Genomic DNA, 6,066 nt, shown 5'->3' with positions numbered 1-6,066 from the left:
GAGCAGATCTGGAGAGGCGATGAACTGTGGTGGCGACGGCAACGATGACGGCGAGGCGAGCTCTCTCTCCTCTCTGAATCTCTTTGTTTTGCTCTTCTCTCATATCTCCTCAGTCAGCGGCACTGAGTCCACGCCCAAACTGTGCTCTGAGTGCTTCACATCCGCCGGAGCAAAAGCAGATCAAGCGGCAGAACTTGCCAGGGAAGACGACGCCGAGATGACACTGTACAGATCTCCTCCACCATGACGCGCCGTTGGTGCTTTCTTGTAATAAGAAACTCTAAACTTTTTTCAAATTCCTCTCAACCGTTATTCTGCTTTATTTGTGAACCAACCTATATATTTTTTTATTATTTAAATTTATAACCTGGTCCTTCAAGGTCTAGATTATTCTTTCCCCACCGAAGAAAGCTCCCAAAAACATATCTAAAAAGATGTAAGCTTCAATAACAATAAAACAGTAACAGTGACAACGGAAAACAAAGTAGAGGCACAATGAGATTATGCAAAACAGGCGATGACAAGATAAACAAAAAAAAATAGACGCAAAAAGGATTGAGTAGAAAAGCAGAAAATAACTTTACACAGAACTAAAGTAGAGCAGCACGAGAATTGAAAAAGATTGAATGAGACTGATGATATTGGGTGTATATTTGAGAGCTAAACACGAAGAAGATAAAGATTAAGACTGAAAGATGACTGACAATAAAATGCAAAGAATGTTAAATGAGAGGATATTTGTCTTTTTTTATTAATTTAATTTTAATTTTATGATAAAAAATTTAAAAAATAAAAAATATTAAAAATTATTGATAAAAAAGATTGTTTCTGAACTTTTCATTGTAAAAAAATTGAAAATGAACAAATAGCATATATAAGTCATAAAATCAAGAGTAATATGAGACATAGTAGGCAATAGCATGATGTATGTGTTACCTTGACGGTTGTTCATGGCTGCAAAAGTTGAGTTATATCTCATGACCAAATATTTAAAGAAAGAGAAGCTAGCTAGGACGGCACCATATGAGATCGCTAATAAACCTGCATGAGAAGCAAAAGTAATAATAATAATAGAAAAAGCATTATTATTTAGAACAAGCTAATGATAAGGATGTAACAAATTTTTTTTTTTAATTTGTGTCTTCTATTTCATATGTTAATTTATTAAATGAGCCTCACATCTCGTCTAATTGTGAATAAAAATAATATATTTGTTAATATATTTATTTCATCATCTTAAAAAGTTTATTAAAATTAAAATCAGTCAAACTAAAATCAAAATTAATAATTCTATATCATTAATTTTATGTATGGTCAACGAAAACAAATATGATACACAATCACTACAACATTTTGGGCTTATGGCCACGGTTTCTTTGGTCACAGTAAAAAAAAGGGTGATTATAGAGTAAAGGGCGACTAAAGGGGTCTATAGTCACGGTTTTGAGGGTGACCTAAAAGGGTCTATGGTCACGGTTTTGGGGTGGCCTAAAGGGGTCTATGGTTACGGTTTTTAGGGGTAACCAAAAAAGGTCTATGGTCACGATTTTTTAAAAAAGGGTAACCTAAAAGGGTCTATGGTCACGGTTTTCAGGGGTGACCTAAATATGTCTATGGCCACAATTTCGGAAGGTGACTTAAAATGGTCTATGGTCACGGTTTTGGGAGGTGACCTAAAGGTATCTATGGTCACAGTTTTGGGGGCGGCCTAGAAAGGTCTATGGTCACGGTTTTTCGAAAGGGTTGCCTAAAAGGGTCTTTAGTCACGATTTTGGGGGGTGGCCTAAAAGGGTCTATGGTCACGGTTTTGAGAGGTGACCTAAAAGGGTCTATGGTCACGATTTTTCGAAAGGGTGACTTGAAAGGGTGACTTAAAAGGGTCTATAGTCACAATTTTAGGGGTGACGCGTCCGAGTGGAGAGGAGGCCAGAGGAAGCCGCTACCGCCGATGAGTTGTCGCCGCTGTGACGTGTCCGAGAGGAAAGGAGTCATACGTTGAAAGCCGTTGCGTCTTGCCGCCAAGGGTTCAATTCCATCGCAGCCAACCCGTCGCAGTTGGTGTCATCGCCGTCCCTGTTGGATTCCACCGTGGAGAAGAGAACGACACGAGGGAGAGAGGGAGAGAGGGAGACAGAACCGTGCGAGCCAGAGGAGGCACTGTCCTCACTGTTGCAGCCATGGTCGCTGGTGAATCGTGCACCGCCATCAGGTCGAAGACAGCATCAGCCTTCTTATTCTGGTTTCGATTCCTCCATTTCTAAAACTGTAACACTCATTCTTGTTCTGCTTTAAACTTGTTCCTTTGCCACGTTCTTGTTCTAATCCTAGTCACATATTCTTATTTTAGTTCTGCCACTTTGCTTCAAAATTGCTATTGTAACTTGTATTGGTTTTGGAACTGTTGTGGCTGCTGCTGGTTTTGTTTGAGGCTACCGCTGTTGTGAGAAAGAAAAAAGGAATTTGTCGTGGTTAACGAATTCTTTGAGTTCTGGTTATTTAAGGTAGGGGATTTATTTTAAAATTAACTGTTTTAATTTATGAATGCCAATAAAATTTAGTGAGTAACTGCAAATAATTTATAAATGTCTTATTTGGTTAATTAATGAAAATTGATAAAATTGAGATTGTTGATGATTGTGAATATGGTTGAATGTGATAAAATTGTGATGAGATTGATTTGTAGCTGTGTTTGAAGATGATGATTTCTGTTGGTTATATGATTTGATGATGATGAGGGTATGCTTGAAATGTTGTTGGAAGTTGATGAACTATTATGAATATGTATGTGTAATTTTGTGAATTATTGATTCCGAATTCTTGGAACTATACTACTAATTCTAATAACTGTGTTTAATGAAATGGAAGTTGGAATTGTGATATTGGAAGAGTTCTAGGTTTAGATACAAAATTGGGAGTGTAAGGTTGCTTAATTGTCATTAAATTGAAATATGATAAGTTAATTATTGAATGAAATATATTTGAGAAAAGTTAGTTGTGGTGATTACTCTAAATTATGATTGAAGCTGGATGTGTTTCTGAATTACTCTGAAAAGTTTGCTTATTTTATTTTCTTGTGATTTTGTTGTGTCTTATTATGACTTGCTTGTATGTTGAATTGAATCTTTTACTTTTACTATTAGTTTATGAATGTATTAAAGTGATTACGAGTTGATGTTTTGATTAAGAATTAATTATGTGGCTAAGAGATGGTTAATATGACTAGTTTTATATTTAGAATTTGTTTTGAGTTTAGAAATTTTAAAAGAGGTAATTATTTAAAGTAAAACCAAGAGAATTTTCAAAAAATTTGATAAAAATATAGTTGAATTTGTTAAATTTGATAAAACTAGGGATTTGAAAACTATCATAGTTGAATTTGTTGTCGTAAATTATGATTTGAGATGAATTTGTTGTCTTATGTTGAATTGTTGCTGAACATATCATTGAGCTTTAATTTTGAAAGGAAGAATGGAGATATACCCCAAGTGAGTTAAATACTTCTGCAATAAATAATTCATGTCAATGCTATTTCCTGTGCTTGCCAAATTGGTTTTGTTGAGAAACAGTTGTTGAGTTTATTTGCATGTTTCGAGCAAATGCAATTTCCATGCTTTGAAGTTTGTTCTGAAAATTCAAGAAGTTGGTGCGCTATTGGTAAGAAGGATTAGAAAGCATAGTGCTTCGCGAAGCATGTTAGACACTCAGTTGCTAGGGAAGTTCATTGACAAGAAGAAAGATCATGATTTTGCCAAAGGGTCAATCAAGTATCTTGCACTGCACTTGAGATTTGAAGTTGATATGGTTGCCTATTCCCTTTGTGAGTTTGGAGGTGGTGAGAGTGAGAGAAGGAAACTTCAAGCCTATAGAGAAAGCCATTTTCCTCTTCTTGTTGAGCGCTTGAAGAATTCAACAAGGTATGATTGTTTCTGCAATATGCTTTTTAAAAAATTGTTTTGATACATGCCCTTGTATTGTGACATATATATATATATATATACTACTGATTGATGTTGTAGCCCTATATCTCCAATGGTTTTGAGGAAAATGGGAAGATGTCCATTGACACCAGAAGAAGCATCACTTGTGCTAGCAGGCCTTGGTTTTAAGCGCGGAACCTACGTTTACTTGGCTGGTTCTGGTATTTATGGAGCAGATTCAAGAATGAATCCCTTCACCAGGCTCTATCCCAATGTTATTACAAAGGAAGATTTCCTTGCTCGGTTGCTCCCAATGAACTTGAACCTTTTAAGAAATTTTCTTCTCAGGTAATAAATATTCATGTTAATAATTTTCAAATTCAGTTGAAGCATGATTACTAATACTTAACCATGAAGGTTTGATGTTAATGCAGCTTAGCTTGCTGCTTTGGACTTTATTGCATGTGCAACTGCTGATGTATTTTCCATGACAGACTCTGGTAGCCAAATCTCAACAATGGTGTTTGGATTCAAAAGCTACTATGGTGGCGATCATGTTCCCATTTTGAGGCCTAACAAGAAGAGGCTGGCAGCAATCTTGTGGCAGAATGGTACCATAGGATGGAACAGTTTTGAAGAAAGAGTAAAGAGAAGATGATCCAGGAAGGTCAGAAAGTTACAATGAGGAAGTTTGGTAAAATCATTTACAGACAGTCAAGGTCTCCCGAGTGCATGCATAGACAACCTTAACACCATCAATCAACACACTCACGCACCCATTATATAATATTAGACTAAGACCAGCCCAATGCATATGGAGCTGAATTACTTATACTATATAGTAGTATAGATCTAAAAATGTTATTACTTATAACTTAATTTATATATAATTTTATTGATTTTATTGATATGTTAGTTGGTTACTTTAATCACAACTTATCTTAATTGTTGATTATTATTTTTTATTTTTAGATTTATTTTGTGATTATCATCATTTTGGGATGTGATTATGCTTTAAAAAATAAAATTAAATCTCATAAAACAAAATAGGCTATGGTCACGGTAAAAACCATGACCATAGATAAGGCTATGGTCACGGTTTTAAGGTGGGGTGACCATAGATAAGTCACCGTGACCATAGATAAGGCTATGATCACGGTTTTAAGGAGGGGTAACCATAGAGGCTATGGTCACGAATAGGACTATGGTCACGGTTTTAAAGTGGGGTGACTATAGAGGTTATAGTCACGGTGAAAATGGTGAGCATAGATAGGACTATGGTCACAGTTTTAAGTGGGGTGACCATAGAGCTATGGTCACGATTTTAAGGAGGGGTAACCATAGAGTCTATGGTCATGGTGAAAACCATGACCATAAATAAGGTTATGGTCACTGTTTTAAGGAAGGGTGACTATAGAGGCTACCGTGACCATAGATAAGGCTATGGTCACAATTTTTACGCGTGACCATAGATTAACCTATGGTTACGGTGAAAAAACGTGGCCTAAAGTGTCAGAATTTAAAAATTGAAACCGTGACCATAGATAAAAAAACCGTGACCATAGATCCAAAACCGTGACTATAGATCTATGGTCACCCTTTTTACTAGCTATGGTCACGATTTTTTACCATAACCATAGGCCTTTTTTTTTGTAGTATAATCAATATTGAGAGATGTTCAGATGTAATAATCTGTAAATAAAAAATAAAAAAATATTAATGGGTTTATAAATTTTTAAAAAGAAATTAATTAAATTAGTTTAATCCTATACAAAATAATTAAAATTTAAATTAAATTAGTAATTTTAATGAAATCTTTATAATAAATTAATAGTTAAACGATTAATTGTAAATTAATCCATAAGATTAAATTTTAATCTTTATTATATTAATTAAAAGAGACAGATATTTTTAATCTCATAATTTAAAATTTTAAAGTTAATAAATTGATTTAGCATACTTTAAGAATAAGAAAAAATTGACAATTCAACATATTAAATTTATATATTTTAATAAGTTATTAATATTCTAATTCATTTTAAAAATTAAATTAACAGTTTTAAACTAAATTAATGAAGATTATTTTATTAAAAATTTTATTTAACTTTAATTGAGTATTATTATAAAAAAACTTTTAATACCCAGAATG

This window comes from Arachis ipaensis, chromosome B05, assembly GCF_000816755.2.
Source record: "Arachis ipaensis cultivar K30076 chromosome B05, Araip1.1, whole genome shotgun sequence".
NCBI lineage: Eukaryota > Viridiplantae > Streptophyta > Magnoliopsida > Fabales > Fabaceae > Arachis > Arachis ipaensis.
The sequence above is the reverse complement of the archived record's forward strand: the minus strand, read 5'-3'. Positions refer to the sequence as shown.